At 47.5% G+C, this 18,534-nt stretch overlaps 1 protein-coding gene across 11 annotated transcripts in view; it reads right to left on the bottom strand.

Annotated features, from left to right (window-relative positions):
• The window catches only part of LOC143214838 (uncharacterized), a 46,706-nt gene that overhangs the window by 18,243 nt on the left and 9,929 nt on the right, over window positions 1-18,534 (bottom strand). For 3 of the 11 annotated variants that reach the window (XM_076436313.1, XM_076436310.1, XM_076436311.1), the window contains exon 1: window positions 1,420-6,580. The exons of 1 other annotated variant lie outside the window; for it this stretch is intronic. The gene's annotated coding sequence lies outside the window, so the exon portion shown is untranslated. 7 more of the 11 variants (XM_076436303.1, XM_076436301.1, XM_076436302.1 and 4 more) reach the window with 7 other exon arrangements.

The following is an 18,534-nucleotide window of genomic DNA, read 5'->3' on the forward strand; positions in this document are numbered from 1 at the left end:
TCTCCTCGGACCAACCCTTTCTCGGCCCTTAATCCATTTAACGGGGACGGCCTTTATCCGGTCCCGGGGGTCCTTTAACCGAATCTATGGTGCCCGGTGGCGACGCGACAGCCACGGAATGTCGCCTGATCGCCTCCCGGAGATGCGAGGGAGACGGCAAAGCGCAACAGAGATAGAGAGGGATAGACCTAGCAACGGTAAAAGAGCACGGAAAGAGAGTACGAGAGAAAGAGAACGGCAGCAAGAAAGAGGGAGGATCGGTTGACACGGACAGGAACCGCCGCTCTCGCACACTTTTCACGCGGCCGGCCCCGTGACGTCACCGTTCATTCAGTAATTTTTGCGCACGTCACCGGGGCTGACACACCGGATCCAGGTGGTGTTCCAGGAGGGGTTGGACCGGCCGACCTCGGGTGGTGGGGACGGAAAAAATAGGGGAAAAAGAACTCCCGCCGGCAGGCAACCCCCACACGCTGCCGCCACGGATACCCAGCCCCTACGCACGTACAACCGCGTGTCAAACTGCACGTGGTACGCTGCCACGTTGTCCTGTCAATGCCGGGACACCGGCCACACCGATGCCTATGCCCGCAGTCCTAAAGAAACTCCAAGTCTTTCGCTTCGAAGTCGTTCGCGCGACGCAACCGAGAACAACGTGCGCTTCCACATCGTTCATGCGACATTCCTGAGAAAATTAGGCACTGCATCGCGCCCTGAAGAGCCCGAGGATCCGGATTTTATAGACTCTTTGGCAGGAGGAGTGTCTTCGAGCTCGTCACGAGGAGGATTCGCTCGATCATCGTCGTCAGGGGCTCTGCCTCAAGGATCTCTTCAAATTCAACTGTCTATTCTTTTCTATTCTTGAAATTGGACTGGAGTGATTGAATTGATGATTGAGAACAAACGATAGCAACCTCAGGGTTTGTAAGAACGTTCGGACCACGGAATTCAAGAGGAATTTGAGCTTGGACCCAGACATTCAAGTTGGGCTCGTCGTAGCTAGGCTTGAGAGGATTAAACACCCTGTTTTTGTAGATTGTCGAAGGAGAATATTGTCTAAGAATTGGCGCAAGTTGTACTTGAACTGCATTATCATAGGCTTGATAGAAAAAACTAACGATTGACCAGGATGAACTAATAATTACATAGAACTTATTAATTGTTCCAGGTTCTCAGTCTCAGAAGTGTTAACCAGCACATTTTTCACAGGTAAACGTCCCCTGACCAATTCTCTGACGTTTCAATCACGAGGCTCCGGGATCGATCAACTCGCCGACTGTCAACGAAGCTCCATGAAGCGTTGACAAAAGTCGGAGGGCAAAGAGGACGCGAGCAGGGGAAGTTTCTCGACGGGGAAAGAACGCGTAGCGTCGCGCGACAGCTAAGATTCCCGCCTAACTTCGCATTCAAATCTCTTACCGGGCTGTAGCCGTGTCCGCACTTCCGGAGGAAACGCACGCACCCGTCGTTTCCGGAAACACCAATCAGTCGATCAGTCTCACTGCACACCGGGGCCACGTTTCGCAAAATCATCGAGCCACGACTCTCGATCAATTAACGAAACCTCGTCCTCTCGATACGACAGTCTTCCTTCGCCGCGAATTCTTTCACCGATCGATCATTCCTCTGCGAATGTTGGCGCTTCCAGGGACACACTCACTGCGTTCACCGACGGACTGTAACCAGACACTGTCTTCACTCACAATTCTCTCGACATGACCACTGGCTCCGTACAATTCTATTCGAACCACCCACTGAAACGAACGATCCACGTCGCGAGATGACTTTTCGATGACTCCATCGCGATCTACCCCGTTCGAGGAGTTTCACTGTTCCTCGAAGCGTTCGCCGAGCAACTTTTGGACACCGGTGAGAAGAAGAGAGAAGAGTGGTTGGAATGACGAGACGATGACGACGACGACGACGGCACTGGTTCCGCGGATGGTTGAAACGATTCGGGAAAGTCGACGGGTCCCTCTGGAGACCGGAGGAATCAGTTTCCGGATAGACAGTCCGGGACTGGCGTGTTTTGGTAGTCGCAGCCGTATCTCGGTGTACCCGTTGGGGGCCACTAACTATAATTTCGGCGGTTCGTGTGAGGCAACAGCCGTTGACGCACTGGTCCATGCCAACACACGCAGCATCCCTTTCCCCTTTCCTGGTTCCTCTCTCACACCCCGCCGCCACCCCACTCCTTTCTCTCTCCTTCTGTCTCACTTCAGCACGGTGTCTTGCTCTCCTCGTCTCGTCGGCCGGGCCGGGTCGGGTCGTCTCTCTTTTCGTCCCTCATTCTCGGCTCGGCTGGCCCTCTTTCTCTCTCGCCACCGTTGCTCTTTATCGCTTTATCTCCCACCGGACCCCTAACCCTCTCTCTCTCTTTCCCTCTCTTCCTCCCTCTCTCCTCTGTTCGGTTTCTCTCTCTCCGCATCCCCATCGGGTCGACCCTTTTGCGGTGTGGCTCTCGCGTGCGTCCAACGAGTGGGAGGGTTTCGGTTCGATCGATCTATCGAACGCGATTCACCGGGCCGCCAGTTTTTTCCTTCGACTTGGACGAGCCTCGGCGAACACCGAAACTCGCGGCGTACGACTCGTAACGAGTCCCGTTATGTTTAATTAGCCGCCTACCGCCTACCGCCGCGCCGAAAGTTAATGAGGAGACGCCGCCGAACGGCATTGTCCACCCTGTTTGCTGCTGACGACTGTTTGACCGCCGATCCCCAGCCGATCGACCATGGGGATTCGTTCAGGGGATGATCCATGAGGTTCCGTGGCCGGAGAGAAGCGATTCGCTGTCGATCCTTCGGTGGTTGAAGCCGGATCGATTTTTCCTGGCATGCGGTCGGAGATATTCAGATTAAAAGATTTCTCCGAGGACGTCGTCGTTCATTAACAATACAAAATTTTTACAGAAATGGTCTTTTTAATCTTCCAATGAAAAATCGTAGCAGAAGATAACTACAATTGTCGCATTTTCACCGGAACAATTTCGAAAAATGAGAACACCGTCTAGTAAGTGTTTTTAGCAGAAGATTAATTACGAATCGGTCTGGAGCGATCCGATGCAAGAAATATGGAAGATCGGTGCATCGATATTCCGACCAGAAATGTGGATTAGAGATATTCAAATTAACAAATTTTTCCGAGGACGTCGTAGTACACTAACAATAAAAAACGTTTAATATGTAAAATTTTGTTTTTTAATCCTCCAATAAAAAATCGTAGGAGAACAAAGCCGCAATTGTCGCATCATCGCCGGAACAATGTAGAAAAATGGGAAAACCGTCTCGAAAGTGTTTGTACCGGAAGATTAATTACGAATCGGCCGAGAGCGATCCGATGCAAGAAATATGGAAGAGATCGGTGTATCGATCTTCCGACCAGAAATCCCCGCGTCATCTAGCGTGTTTGCCCGCCGGCAAGTCCGCGACCGGCCCCGGCTATCGTCAGGATATATTCGCACAGGAAATGGGTAGTTCCATTGTTTGCACGTTCGTACAAACAGTGCAGCTGCGAGGATGCGCCGGAATCGGCTCTCTCTCTTGTTTGATTTTCGAAAGTGAAGCTCCATTGTAGCGTGCGCCGGTGTACACCGGCTAGTCGGCAGGCTTCAATCGCCGCACCGGACGAAAGAATCGAAGAGGACACTTGGAAGGAACCCGACGCCATGCTGGAAGATAGCACGAGCCGAACCGGGGCTCAACGAGCACTTTGTTCGCCCGCCAATCAACGATTCACGATTATCCGATCGCACGGGGAGATAACAGTGGAAACAGTGCATAGAGCCATCCCATTGACTTCACCTGCCTCTGCGCTCGTCAAATAGAATTCATGCGATCGAAGACAGGGAAGACACTCCATCCTTATGGTGTTCGCATCTCTGCAAATTTTAATTATAAGGGAATACGGATTTGAAAACCGGTACAAATAAAGTAGACAATTCTCGGTGTACTTTAATTTTGTTAGAGCGTCGAGAAAGTTTTTGTGTAATTTTTGTGGGTAACGAAGTAAGAATTTAATGGCCGTGGAGTTATATAAAGAAGCTAATGTTGCCAGAATGCGAGCACTGAGAAGAAAAATTGTTAGCCACGTGCTCGAGCGATCAATCGGTAGATTTTTGCAGCAGGGGTGATGGGCAATCAGGTTGATACGCGAATGAGAGCCAATGCTCGGTTGGTTTGTGGATCGTTCGGAAATGGTCGGACGGCAATTCGGAATTTAAGAATAAAACGCTGGTGAGTTGGGACGGTGACGTCGGTCGACGTTGGGTCAGCGAAACGCAAACGAAAACGCAGGAAACAGAGGGTTTGGCGCCGCGGCGCCCCTCCAATCTGTCGCTTATTTGAATAACAGCAACGAGGTCCGCGGAATGAATCGCGGGGGCAGCAGAAGTACCGGTATTCAGCGGCGAACGATCGTCGACGAGACGGTGACAAACAGCGATACGCTCGAAACGTGGAAACTGGACGGCCGTCGTCGTATTGACAAACGACCTAACGCCCGTGTGGACCGTTGCGTTCGACGAGATTCGAATTATCTCTGCTGGAGCTTGTCAATGCAAATGCCATACCTACATTCAATTACCGCTCGTCACGCTCCGATCACCGCGTGAACGCTGAACCGCGGAATATTCCTGCTCGATTTCTTTTCGAAACCGTCCCTCCCCCTTGCCGCCGCGCATATTCGATTTTTCGAGACGATTAAATCGATCGACGTACAACATTCCTCTTCCCATTGTTACCGCTGCGAAACACGCGATACGATCTTTTCAGAGCCATTACTTTTTCTGTGAATGTGTTTCATTTACTCGCAGGTAATTAAATGACAATTCTGACACACTAGAACAGATTTATTTTTGTTGGGCATAGTTTCAGGAAGATTAAACCGGTAATAAATAATATCTTTTCCCCGTTGACGCAACATCCTTCTTTACAGTAAATGAAGAACACTTTTGTTATAATTATCTCTCGTTTGAAAATCATTCCCGAGGGATCGATAATAGAAGAACGTCATAATTTAGTTCATCCACTACTCGCAAAGGAGGCTCGCAATTAGTACTAAAAAAAGAGCATTAGAAATGCAGGGACAGAGCGAATAGTTAGTATTTGATGAGCGCCGGGGTGACAACGGTCGGACGATTACATCGATTTCCCAGTGAATGAGGATCGCTCGATCAACACAAAACAGCCCCCGGACAAGGGGACGAGTGACACTAATTAATGGTTTCGGCATCGATTAATGATCGGCGCCGGGTTCGCGGCCCGTGTCCGTGCTTCATTAGCGAGAATCAGTTTTTAATGAGCATCATGACCTCGGTAAACCGCTCCTCTCTCGAGCCGCGCACTCGTCCCCATTTTTCCGGTGTCGGTCGCGTACCAATATTTAAAACGTGAGAAGGGGAGCGCGTTCGCGCGAGGGAGACAGAGAGAGAGAGAGAGAGAGAGGGGGAGAAAACCAGAGAAAACTTCGAAACCGTGGAAAATCCTCGTGCGGTCATTATCCAGCGTAAACATTCGGATAAATTCGCGGCCGATAACGAGCACGAGTCGGCGGGGAAAACACCGACAGAAGAATAATACACGCGAAGAATAATATTCAGTTGTCCCGGACACGCGGCCGTCGTAATTTCATTGAATTTAATACGTTCGCAAAACAGTTCTCTCGTTTTCCCCTCCATTCAGCGACGGTGTCGATCGATCGATATGTTCCCGCCAACACACGTTGTCGCTTTGATCCGCGAGATCAACCTGTGGAACACGTGCCCGCCGCGCGTTCTTTTCGATGAACGCGCGCGCGTTAAACCGAACCGCTCGAAATATCTAGGCGAGAGAGAGCGATATCGCGCAAACAGCCCCGGATTCGAGAGCCGGCCGTGGGCATAATAACGAGGCTAATGGAAACGCAATCCGAAACACGTGTCGTTGAAGGAACCCCGGCAAAACGGTTCAGCGTGGAGCGGCAAAGCGGCGCGCGTGATCGAGCCGCAGACCCGATTCATCGAAAAACCGCATTCCGCGGGGATCGATTATCGCCGCGGAAACAGTCCGATATTCTCTGCTCGTCCCGACAACGACATATCGGAAAACACCGTGGAACCAGAGAGCCCGCACGCAAGAAAACGAGGAATCGGTTTGTCTGACCACCGGCCGGATCATTCCCCTGACACTCGCGCGAGCCTCCTAATTCTTAGCTTGACATTCATCATTCGTCTCATTCAACAAATCTATATAAATTAGTCGAGTTTCAAATACATTTGCCAAGAACACTGTCTCATTTTTCTCACAGAATCTCCGCTTCGTCTTTTAACAGAACCTTAGGGACCAGCCTCAGAATTTCCTACATTTCAAGTGTTAATCATCGACGACCTACAACCTCCCCTGCATTCTTCAACAGATCCTCGCACCTAACCCTGCAGAAAAATCTGCGTGAACAACGAACGACCTAATCACGCAGCCTTCTCCTCCCCAAACGAATGCTCACCAGAATCCCTACTCCAGAACCAACAAAAACCAACAACAGGACACAAAACGCACAGTACCCTGCCGAAATCGTAATCCTTATCATTCATGAATCAAACTGAACACTGTACCCTTTAATAACCCCTGGGCTGGCACCGATGCGCCTCAGGAATCACCCTGGTTTCTCCTTCACTCGCCCGATTAATCGAGAACGGCCGATCGCAAAGCATCGTCGATTTTTCCACGATCAGGAGCCAGCTGTCTCGCATATCCAGGATCACAAGAGAACGTGAGAACAATAATAACAACAACAAAGAACAATGATAGAGTATCGGTAACAGCAGCAACAAGAGGCGGCCGATGCGATGGGAGCACGTGTCGCTTGGCCGTCGTGCGTGGTCGAGCGCGGAGCAGAGCGGAGCGGAGCGGACCGTACCGAGAGCGGAATCGGAAAAAAGGAAAAAGTTTTTCGAAGCGTACCATGCGTGTGCGGACAGCGCGCGCGTGCTTCGAGAGAGAACCGGTTCGTTCGTCGGTACGCTCGATTGGACAACAATACACGAGGAGAACGGTACCGGGGCACGAGCAGAAGCAGCAACAACAGCACAGCACCACCAGCAACCGTGCCGCGTGAACACTACACCGCCGCCCCCTTCCCCCCACGCCCCACCCCTCCTAAAATCCCCTCCGTTCGTTCGAAAGACACCCCCGACCAACCCCCGGACCATCGACGATCCTCTCGCTTCGACGAAACGGTGTGTTTCACTCTAACGAGCACGACCGCCCCACTGGAACTGGAACTCAATCCCCTCCGACGATGCCGAGCAACCCCTACCAGCGAAAAACCACCCCTACCACGTGCACAGGCCGCCCCTACAACGACGACGACGGGGCGAGCGCAGGGAGAGACCGGAGAAGGGCGGCCACCGACCGAACATGTGTAACACGCAGCCTTGATTACACGCGGGCTTGTAAAAATTATTATTATGGCCGTGAGCCCGCCAACCGGCTACCCCGACACCCCTCGACTACCCGAATTTCATCCCCCGTTCGACGTTTTTTAAACGAAAGCGCGCGAACCGACCGATTGTTGCTGCTTCGCCCCACGAGGTGGGTTGAACTTTTGGTTTTATGTTTTTGATGATTGTATTTTTGAAGGGATAATTTTTTGAAAAATTTTTGTTGGAGGTATGATGTTCTCTTGCGAATCTTGTTTACTTTTACGTATGTTTAATTGTTTACTTTTCCCAGTTTTTACTGCCGTGTGAATATTTTGAATTAACCAAAGACGAGTGCCTCGTCGTTTAATTTTGCCTTGAAATGATTTAGTGCGTCGTAACAGTGAAGATAAAATTTTAAATGAAACCAAAAACGAATGACTCGTCATTTAATTCCGTTCGAAATTGTTTACTGTCTCGTAATAATCAAATTTGGCAGCAGTAAAGATGCAGCATTAAATCGAACGGGAATATCTTGTTCATCGAGCTCGGAATTGCAATTACTTTCTTTATAACATCAATGACGCCGCGTACGGGAATGCGTAATAAATGATTTTTCCTGTCCGACTGGCAGGGATATATTAATATTACAGAGACGCAAACGGCACGAAAGAATCGACGAACGAAAATGTTGATCAATCGTTTCGGCGAATACCGCGTTCCGCGGAGACACAGAGAGCGAAACCGCGTTAATTCCTGCGCAACCGATGAAAAGAAAAAACAGCAGAATACCGTTCCATGCCAGTAGTTCAATGCGGCTGGCATTTGTCTGCTTCAGCAGCTCATCGGCCGACCCATTATCCGAATTATATTCCACGCGCGATAAATAAATATCACGTGAACCGAATAATCGATCCACCGTTCAACGGCCAAAATGTATTAAGAGAGAATTTCTCTTTCAATTCTCTGCGCAACACCGCGCCGGCCTTTTGCGGCTATTAATCGCTGCTATTTTTCCACCGAATCTCCCAACTAAAAATTATCTTAACGATCGATACAGCTTCATTAAAAATTCTTCCGATAACCACCGATCCTGAAAATACATTTTTCGTCTGGATACTTTAATTCAATCTTACAAATTTCATTTTCATTCTGCAAATTAATTCTTCGTCCAGGTACCTTCATTCTAATCCTATAAATAAATTCTTTAGAGATGTTGCAAGCGAGCATTTTGATCGCGCAAATAAATTCGTGGAAGAACTTTCGAGCTGTGGTTAATTTTAGGAAGATATTGTGTGAGAGATTGTTTCGGTGCTCGGAAATAGTTTGACGAAACTGGTTAACTTGGAAGTTCGGTGTTCTTCGAAGAAAAATGGTCGGACTATTAAAATCAATTATATGGAGATGCTTACTGTTACTATTTTAAAAAATTGTTTAATGAGACTGTGCAACTGTGCTTCATTCTACATATAATTTTGTGATTGCAGGTTTGATCTGAAGGCGTCATAAAATTTCCGAGTTGTTTGTCGTGGAAGAAGAGGTGCAGGGAAGGGATTTGCAAAAGAATGATTTCTCGCGGACACGCGATCCAGAACAGTCGATCCACAGGGCCAGTTTGTGACCGAGGACTACAAGCGGCTTCCCTGGTTTCTGGTCGAAGTGGGGCTAACCGCAGAATCGGAGGCAAGATGGCAAAAGTAAGTCGAGAGTCGAGGGGCGGCGCTGTGGCCTGGCCAGCCCACCGGCGCATCCTCGTTCTTCTCTCTCCGACTCCAGCTAAGATCTCCGAAGAAGATACGCTCGCGAAAACTTGCCACCATTTTTCACCTCTTCCAACTCTCTTGCTACATCTCCGTCCGCACACGAACATTCCACAATTATTTTTTCTACATTTCACATTGATTTTCATCCAAGCTGAATCGACTCCAAAGCATTCAATTTAAATCTATTAGACTCCGACAGGGTCCAAAGAGATCCTTCCTTTATAATTTCAATTATTACCAATTTTTATGCTTCTGTGCTTTTGATCCTCGGATAATTCAGGTTTATTTTCCTAGAATCTTTGTTGGCGCTTGTGCCCGTTGTCAATCTTGAATAGAATAAAATTTATACTGTTAGTTATTAATAGACAAAATACAAATTTTCTACCTGAATTGCAACAATCTGGAGTGGAGTAGACATTTATTTTCTTTCTTAATGTATGTTTAAAAAGTTGAAAATAACGTAACAGTATTTTAAAATTCTTCTAATGATTTTACTGTTTTAAATTACGCCTACTCATTTTTGTAATAAATGCATCAAATCTCCTAGTTATTAATATTGATTATAGTCTGGGTGAATCTTGTTGAATCTTGAAATGGTAACTCAATTATTTTTACCGAGGCAAGAAATAAAATATTTTCGTTGAATGAAAATGTTTGGGGAATGATTCGAGCTAGCAGCGGAGTCATTCGACTTTCCCCTCTCGCGGAAAACAGAGTTCGCACGCGCAGTCCGAGGGGTCGTTGACTTCCAAATTGCGGGCTCCGGACGAAATCCAAAAATCCTTTGGAATACCCCGTAGAAGGCCAGAATAAACATTTCCTGAACGGTTAGTAGCGAAAAGGGAGTAACGGAAGGCGAAAAGGGCAGCACGCCGAGGGGGTCGAAGGGAGAGAGAACGGTTGCGGTTTCAGGGGGTGGTGAGGTTGGCCTCCAGACGCCACGGGGTGCGAGGGAAACGATGTAGGTGAGGAGACCACGTGTCGGAGGAAGACGGATCCTCTGGACTCTGTACGACTAAAAGTAGGCGCGGAATGCTCATGGCTGTGGCGGAAAGCTTCAAAGAAAACGGTGAATCGTTAAAAGACGCCTGGCTGCGTTTTACGCGCGCGCCATCGACGGAAAAAAAGAACCGGAAGCCATCAAACCCGACTCTAGAGTTCCTGGTTCTTCTAAATAATTTCCCTGTGCGTCCAACTAATTTTTAATCTCGTTTGATGACTCTCCAAGCTGCCCGAAGTGGCTCTTTTGATCCGTCAAATAATTCCCCCTTGTCGCATACTATATGTTCTTATGAAAATGTAAATTTAAAATTTAATACAAACGTTTTCTCGTGTTAATCTCGCAATTATGATCATTGGTTCATTGACAAGCTAAATAAATCTTTTAAATTAAGGGTCGTACCAAATGAAGTAATTTTAGACTTGTAAAATTATCTGAGACAATTTCAAAATGTTCGAATGTTCAGAGAATGAGATGCGTTAAGAATAAAGTTAATCACGGCGCAGTTAACGCATAGATCATGATCGCGAGCGGACGTTGTCCACGGAGGGTGGGAACGCGAAATAGTTGAGGCGCGGTGTATAAACGCGTTCGGATTTTTGCGCACAGGTGGCTTAAATAAAAGAATTTATATTTCAGCGCTCTTTCGAGCCGGACCCGTAGAAAACGTCAGCCCTGTTCGCGGCACTGCTCAGAGATGGCGACACGGTGGCACTTTTATCGCCCCGGTGTGACGGGGGTTGCGCAGCCCCTTTTTCGCCACGCGCCATTACAGCACCGCGCGCGTCACCGCCGCGCCGTATCCTCTCGTAATCAACGAACGATGTTTTAATAATTATGCGCCGATATCGCGGTTCTCCCTGTAATTATTAATCGTTCATCATCCGACGATATTCTCCACGGGATACGGCGGGGTAGGGTGAGTTAACGGAGCTTTAATTTCCAATCATATTTCTTTCACGAGGCGCCGGGGCGAATTTAAGTCCATGGTGAAATGATATCGCTCATTACCGGTGCCCGCGTATATACCCGGCACACGCTGAATTATTCGTACCGATAATTTTTTAACGCCCCGCCTAGCCAAGAATGTTCAATAAAACGGCCGAACAGACACGCACGGAAAATTTCGAGCCGGAAACGCGAGAGAGCTCGCGAGAGACGCACACTGTTGTCAATATTAAAATGAAACGCTAATAAATTTTTCTAAAGCAACCCGGAACGAGAGAGATAGAGAGAGAGAGCGAGAGAGAGAGAGAGAGACACGACTGCAATTATTGCGCGAAATGAGCTCCGAACGAAATTAGCCCGTTCGTAAATATCGCCCTGGAGACAAAGCCTGGTGACGGATCGCGGGGATGGACCGCGTTTATCGACGCTTGTCAAATTCCATCGAAAAATTATTCGCGATCCTACTTCTCTGATTTTTTTTGGCGACGATGAACCTCCCTTCGAAAAGATCGCTGGATTTTTATGCTCTAATTATAACGATTAAGTTAAGATCAAATTGTGGATGCATTCGTGACTCATTGCAAATGCAGAGAATAGCGATTAAACAATATTGAATTTTCTGAAACTTTGCACAGTTTTCGTTATAATATGTGCCCATGATCATGAAAGTAATCTAGGTGAAATTTGAAAAAGATGAGTTCATCAGTTATTTCACATCACATTATTTTAAGCTAAATGAATTAAATGTAATTTTTACGACATAGTCAATAATGAACCGGTAGATGGTGCTTGTTATTTCAACTTTATATGAAATTCGTTTATTCGACACAAGAAACACATATACGACTTAGACCGCTGTCATAATGATGGGCCCATATGTGCTTAAATAGTCAATATCTCGAACTATCTCGAACAAGATCATCCTTTCCAGTCTTGCGGGGAATCGTACCCGCGAGATCAACCGCAACGAACCCACCCCACCAGCTACATCAACCTCCTCAATCCCAGCTTCCACCTCCTCGATCTCTGGATCGCAATCGATGCCACGATTCCCATCCCCCGTCCCGGCAAAAAATCATCGGACGGTTGTCGCGGGGGGGCAAACATCCCGCAAAACCTTAACCACCCGAATGGTACTGTTTTAATGTAATTCCAGGGCCGGTTTGTCGTTCGGCTCATGCACGCATGTAACAGCGCGAGCGACAAACCCGTCGACCAGCGCGAGCGGGTCGGCAAGAGAGACAGCGAAACGGTAGAACGTACTCCGTCGATGCGAACGGGAGAGAGTAGGCGAACGAACGTGGGAAAGAGAGCGGGTGGGTTGTAGGGGCGGGGCGGGGGGATGAATAGTTGTCGAGGGGAGCGCGGTGTACGCACAGGTGAAGGTAGAAAGAGAAGAAATGACCGGGGCTGGAGCGCGCGCTGCGAGAAAGAAGGACGATCCGTTGGAAAGAGATCGTGGAGACCTGCGGCGGGGGCACCGAAGCTGGGGGGTTGAGTCGTGGGGGTGTGAGTGAACTGGAGAGAGACAGAGATGCCTAGAGAAACGGGAGAGAGAGGGAGAGAGAGAGGGCGCAGTGTTTTGTTCGCGCGCGATGGACGCGTCGCCATAGCGACCGGCGGTTGTTTATTATTGCGTCCAGCGGTCGTGTGTGGGGCGGTGTGGAAGAGAGCACGGGGTAGTTTACGCGACGAGGGGGCCCGAGGGGGGTTGAAAAGGGTTAGAGGCGACCGAGGGGGATGGGCGGTGGTAGCGGGGGCGGAAGCCTGGCGAAGGGCGGAAGGACGCGAGAGGAAAGGGGTGGGAACGTTGGTGTGCAACGAGGGAGTGGCGGCCGACCACACGAGGCCGAAAAACACACTCTCCGCCAAACCTACCCCCCTGCTACCACCCCCGTACACCGCCGCCTCCACCCTGCGCCGGTGGTAATGAGAGTTCGATAAAGCGCCGTTACCAGTGTGTGACGTCAAGCCGGCTTCTCTCTCTTTCGCTCTCTCTCTCTCTCTTGTTCACGAACCTCTCGCACACTCCTTTCGGTCCCTTTTTCTTTAGTCCTTGTTCGCCACCCCCAGAATCCCCACCACCCCCTCCCCCGATCCATCTCGCTCTTCGGAACCGCGGACTTGCTTTTTCGACCTTTTTTCCCGACGTTTTTCGTTTGGCTGTTCGACTATCCGGTGCCACGGTCACTCGATGTTCTTTCTTGCTTGCGGTCCCTTTTCTTTCCTCTTTGCTCGTGGACGTGGGGCAGAATTGTCCTGTTTCTGGGTCTGGTATAGCTGTTCTCTGGTTCGCTGTCGTGCTCGTTCTTCCTCTCTCTCTCTCTTTCTGCTTTACTCTCTCGTTCTGTCTTGTGGATTTTTGCTGCTGGACTCCTTTCTTTATTCCTGGTTTTGGCGAGGACCCTTTCAGTCTTGTGCTGTGATCGCTCCATTCTGCCTTCTTTCTCTTCGTTCATTCTAGCTGGTCCAATCCCACTGACTATTTAGCATCGCGTCGGGCAATGTTCTTTTATTTGACAAACAATTCAACTCCGTACTTATCACTAGATTCCGAAAAATATATGTATACAACCTGCACTGGATAGAAGAATGTTGCTAGAAAGAAAATATTTTGCAAGAAGCCCACTTGTTACTCCCGTCAGGAATCACAGTTGCCTCATTTCAGCACACGATTTCATTTTGTTTCTCCCGCTCCTTTTCGGATTGGTGTATTTGGGGGCTAGCTTGCTCGACTTTTTCGGTGACTGTTAACAGTGACGGAGTCGGTCGGCGTAGGCATACATATATGTATATACGTGTGTGTGTGTACGTGTGCGACGAAAAACGAGAGCTAGGAAAAGTTGGTTGGAGCGAACCGGAGCCGCGTGAACACGCGCGGCCAGCACATTTTTTCACCGACGATAAAAACGTCGCGGTGGCTTGATGGGTATCATATTTTTCGCCGGGGCACCGGCTACAATTTGCTCCGGCCCGGTGCAGCGGTGTTGACGCGGCTGAAGCACTCCGCTGCGCTGCCATGATCGCGTTGGACGCTCTAATTGCTTTCTGATCTCCGGACGCCACCGACCAGCACGCCTTTTTCCTTCAATCTTTGTCCTCTTGTTCGCACCGGGCAGACTGCATGCAGACGGGACCTGTCTCTTTTGCTTCGAAGCTGACGTTGGCCTTTTCGACCTTTCTCTGGCGATTGCTGATTTGTTTACGTCCCTGGCACCCCTACGGGAAGATCGGCCTGTTAGAATGTTGGTATTCGACGTCATCGAATCAGTCATTTGTCAGCTGAAATTTTATTTTCAATTTACTTATTGTATATCGTTCGGGAAGTCCTTTCCAGACTGTGGATCTTTATGCATATACAGATGCATAGATAAAAGAAATAACATTCAGTTTGGTCTCTACTTCTTTGTTTTGCGTAAAGATCCGCAGTCTAGTCACTTTGTTCTCTCAAGGGAAAATGTAAGACAATTTTCTACAATTTAGAATAAGTTTTATGACATTTTGTTCTATGATTAATTTTCTCTCTTAATATGTTCAATATTTTAAATTTGTCTAATGTTTTTAATGTTTTAAATTACGCCTACTCATTTTTGTCATAAATGCATAAAATCGAACTAGATTTGTCTAATGTTTTCAATGTTTTAAATTACACCTACTCATTTTTGTCATAAATGCATAAAATCAAACTTGAATACATAAATGTTCCTAAATGACAGTAAAAAGATTTCGTGAGAGGATTTATACTAATTGGGAGTAGTTGCCAAAGTTGAAGGAGTCAGATCTTTTGCAACCGGCGCCAGTTAATTATTATTGCCACAGGGGTAATCTCGCAGTGGATCGACAGTGGCCAGCCAAAGGGTGATTAGAAGATGTCGAATCAAACCGTAATTAATCCTGAACTGAAGGCAACGCACCTGTTCGAATTCCTGTGACCCCGCGTCCTGACCCTGGAAACTTCAGCCCCCTTTGTGCAGGGCTGACGTTCAAGACGTGCGCTAATTAAGAACGGCATCTCACTACGCAGCTGCCACCCAACGCTCCCGTTGTCGGGAATTATTAAACGGCCACGAGGAAGCGACATAAGGCCGACGGGTAACCAGAGACAGCACGAGCCTGCCCGAGACTATGTTCTTACACTTCGATCATGCGAGTTTCGATTCGGATCGAGAACTCCAATCCAATCTACTGTTATCCTTCGCTGAAATTGTTGACGGTTCGTTTCATCTTCGGTACTGGTGCCTTTGAATTAATTGATCAAATGTTTTTAATAAGAAATTAATTTCTAGAATAGAAGATTTTTCAAACGAGATAATTCCACACTGTTTCTGGAAAACATTTAATAAGAAATAGCTTTTAGAAACGGAAAAGGAAGTGTGTGTGCAACGAGAAATCCTGTGTTGTAGGATATCTTTAGAACGATTGTTTTAAATAAAGACGTGGTTTAAATAATCATCGAGAAGTAGGCTATTTAACTTTATCACGGAGCGAAGAACTGGAACGCTGTTTCTATTTCGAAAGATCGCCGGAATATTTTCCTGACCCAGGAATTCCAATTTGGTGAACAACTTTGAATATAGGTCAACACGCAGAGCAATTAAATTTTATCACACTAGATTTTAACTACCGTAGAACAATAGAGCTATCATAGACGTCAAATAATACAGAAAAAAAAGACTAGAAAATATTAAAAATCATATGAAAGTGTCCAAAGTGCAATAAAATAGGATGATAGAAGAATTGAACATTTGTTCGTTCGATCCGGGTAGTCTTTACGAGAAAAATAGTTAATTCTGGCTGTGTCTTTGGCACGAGAGCCGTGCTAACGATTTTTCTCCTCGAAGGGGGTTCGCGGGAACATAGACGCGGAAGACGGGTCAGCACCGGAAGTCCGGAAGCCTATCAGCGCCTCGGAATCTGTACCGTCAGCTCTCTGCGAGTCGCCTATGTGGAGAGGCTCGAGATTAAGGGAGAAGAACGACGGGAGAGAACTGATAGAATCGTCCACCTTCATTCGCTCGAGACAGCAAATTGTCTCACCCTCCAAAAAGTCAGGAATCCTCGATAAATCCCGATTAACGTGAATCAATGCGGAACAAAACCTCACCTCGCTAGAGATCCCGAAATCTGATCACCGGACGGATACTTGCTCGCTTTTTAATTCGTCGAAAGTCTTTTATTCATCGAACCTCATATATAAAGGAAAAAGTCCTCGAACTTTTTAACAAAGTTTAACGAAGTAAGAAATTTTTTCCGACGAATCGAGAGGTTGAAGAGCAGAGTATCTAGTTGGAGAAGGTAGTCGATGCTGTCAGCGAGCGGTGCAAAGGTAGTTTCACGGTTTTCGGAGGGAAGTATGGCGACGGGAACGAGCGGAACGAGCGGAACGGCGGCGTTTACTCGCCGCGCGTTTCACCGGAGGGGCATCCGGCTCACCTGCCTCCGCCCCGCGATAATTTACTCTTTTTTCGGTCACCGATTCGGCCGGCCGGCGCTAATTTACATTTACGAGCGAGATCGGCTAATTGCCGGTTAACCGGTTGGCCGAGCGCGCGCGGCGATATACGAAATGCCTGGGGTCCGAGGCAGTTTGTTGCCTTTCCGATAGCAACTGTCGTTCGCCGTGAGAACCGTGCTCTCTCTCGGGCCCCCACCGACATCAATTACCTACATTTTCTTTGAGCGAGTCGCTCTCGCAACTTCCACGAAAATAAAAGTGGAATCGGGGGAAATTAGCGTGAACGATACCGAGGGAGCAAACCCGGCCGTCATGTTCCAGGACCCTTGCCAAACGGGATTAAGCAACTCGCACATTTGCAGCGAATATTTTGCAACATCGACGGAATTGCACCGGCAGAGAATCCCGCCTGGAAAAATGTTCATCGTACAAATGAATCCGCGGCCCTCGCAATTAACACTTCGAGCACCGCGTCTCCCAACGATCGGAAATTAGTTCATCTTTATTTCTTGGGCTAATTTTGATCGACCCTTTGCACTCGGAGCTGTTTCAACTCGGAAATGAATCATTTCTTCCTAGCTAGAACAATTCCATTCGACACTCCTGAAAAGAATTAAGGGATCACCTCTACGAACCCGAAAAATTGCTACCATTTTACATGATCATAACTCCGGCCAGCATTGCTGTATCGATATCGTTAAACAATGGTTTGAAAGCGTGGAACCTCTAGTTCATCTAGTTCAGCTCACACACAGTAATTTCTGCGAATCACTAACTTCAAACACAGCTGCCATAGGTAAAAAATTGTCGCAGCGAGTTCATGGGGTACTCAATCGAATTGGCAGAATCTCTGCTTCAATCTGACTATCGGATCATGGTGTTGCGATCATTTCTCGCCGAGATATAGCGAGTTAAAGGGAAAACGGAAATTGTGCATATTTTAAGCATATTTTCAGAGACACCTGGTATAACGAAATGCTAATGAAATTGAAAAAACAAAAGAAGTGCCTTGAAGAGAAAGAAACGCTCTTTCTATTGCTTTTCTGCACAAGATTCTACGATAACTTTTTCGCTTTCTGGAGCCAGTTAAAGTTAAAAAGCCAACATTTACTTCAATGCTGAATAACTCGAATAAAAAAAATCGCACAATACTCAACAACCACACAATTTACACAGGAAAGATAGCCCTTCCAAATGTTATTAACGCGATTTATCAGAAAAATTTGTTTCTCCCCGTGTGATGTTACAAAGTTGCACGAAATTTTTGTTAACCGTCAATATTGTATTTATCTCGCTATAACTTTGTAAAAAACCAACATAGCAAAAATTTGGAACAGAGCATCTGAGACCAGAGGTTTCACGCTTTCAAACCATTGTTTAACGATATCAATACAGCAATGTTGGCCGGAGTTATGACCGTGTAAAATGGTAGCAATTTTTCCGGTTTGCAGAGGTGATCCCTTAATTCTTTTGAGGAGTGTATATTATGTTTTTCATACAATTCTTAACTGTTTAGTACTAACTTCCGAAGAAGTTAGAAAACTTTTGCAACGATTAGTGCACAGAAATTTGTTGGGGTCACGAGAGACCCCCGGTATACCGGTTAAAGGTTAAGGGCTGGCGTAATAGAGGTGGGTTCTAATTGAAGCATTCACCACTGCGCGAAGTTAAGTGAAAATTATGAAGCACCGTGTGGAGAGTATAAAGAGCGATAGTAGGATGTCGAGAGAGAGGAGTTAGGATTGAGCTTGTAGAAAATCGAGAGCGGAAAAGGAGGAGCCAGTGGTGTAGATCAATGGTCCGTGAGCTGTTCTCCTTCGCGAGCCGGCAATTTTCCGGCGCACTGCCGGCCAGAGATACGGGGAAGACAAACAGCCGTGTGATATGGAGCCCGTAAAGACCACCAAAACGTAAACCGTGATACAGGCGCCAACGAACCAACTCGTCGCCGCAATGTGTTATCGTTGGTAAACGA

Source organism: Lasioglossum baleicum, chromosome 13, assembly GCF_051020765.1.
Source record: "Lasioglossum baleicum chromosome 13, iyLasBale1, whole genome shotgun sequence".
Taxonomy (NCBI): Eukaryota; Metazoa; Arthropoda; class Insecta; order Hymenoptera; family Halictidae; genus Lasioglossum; species Lasioglossum baleicum.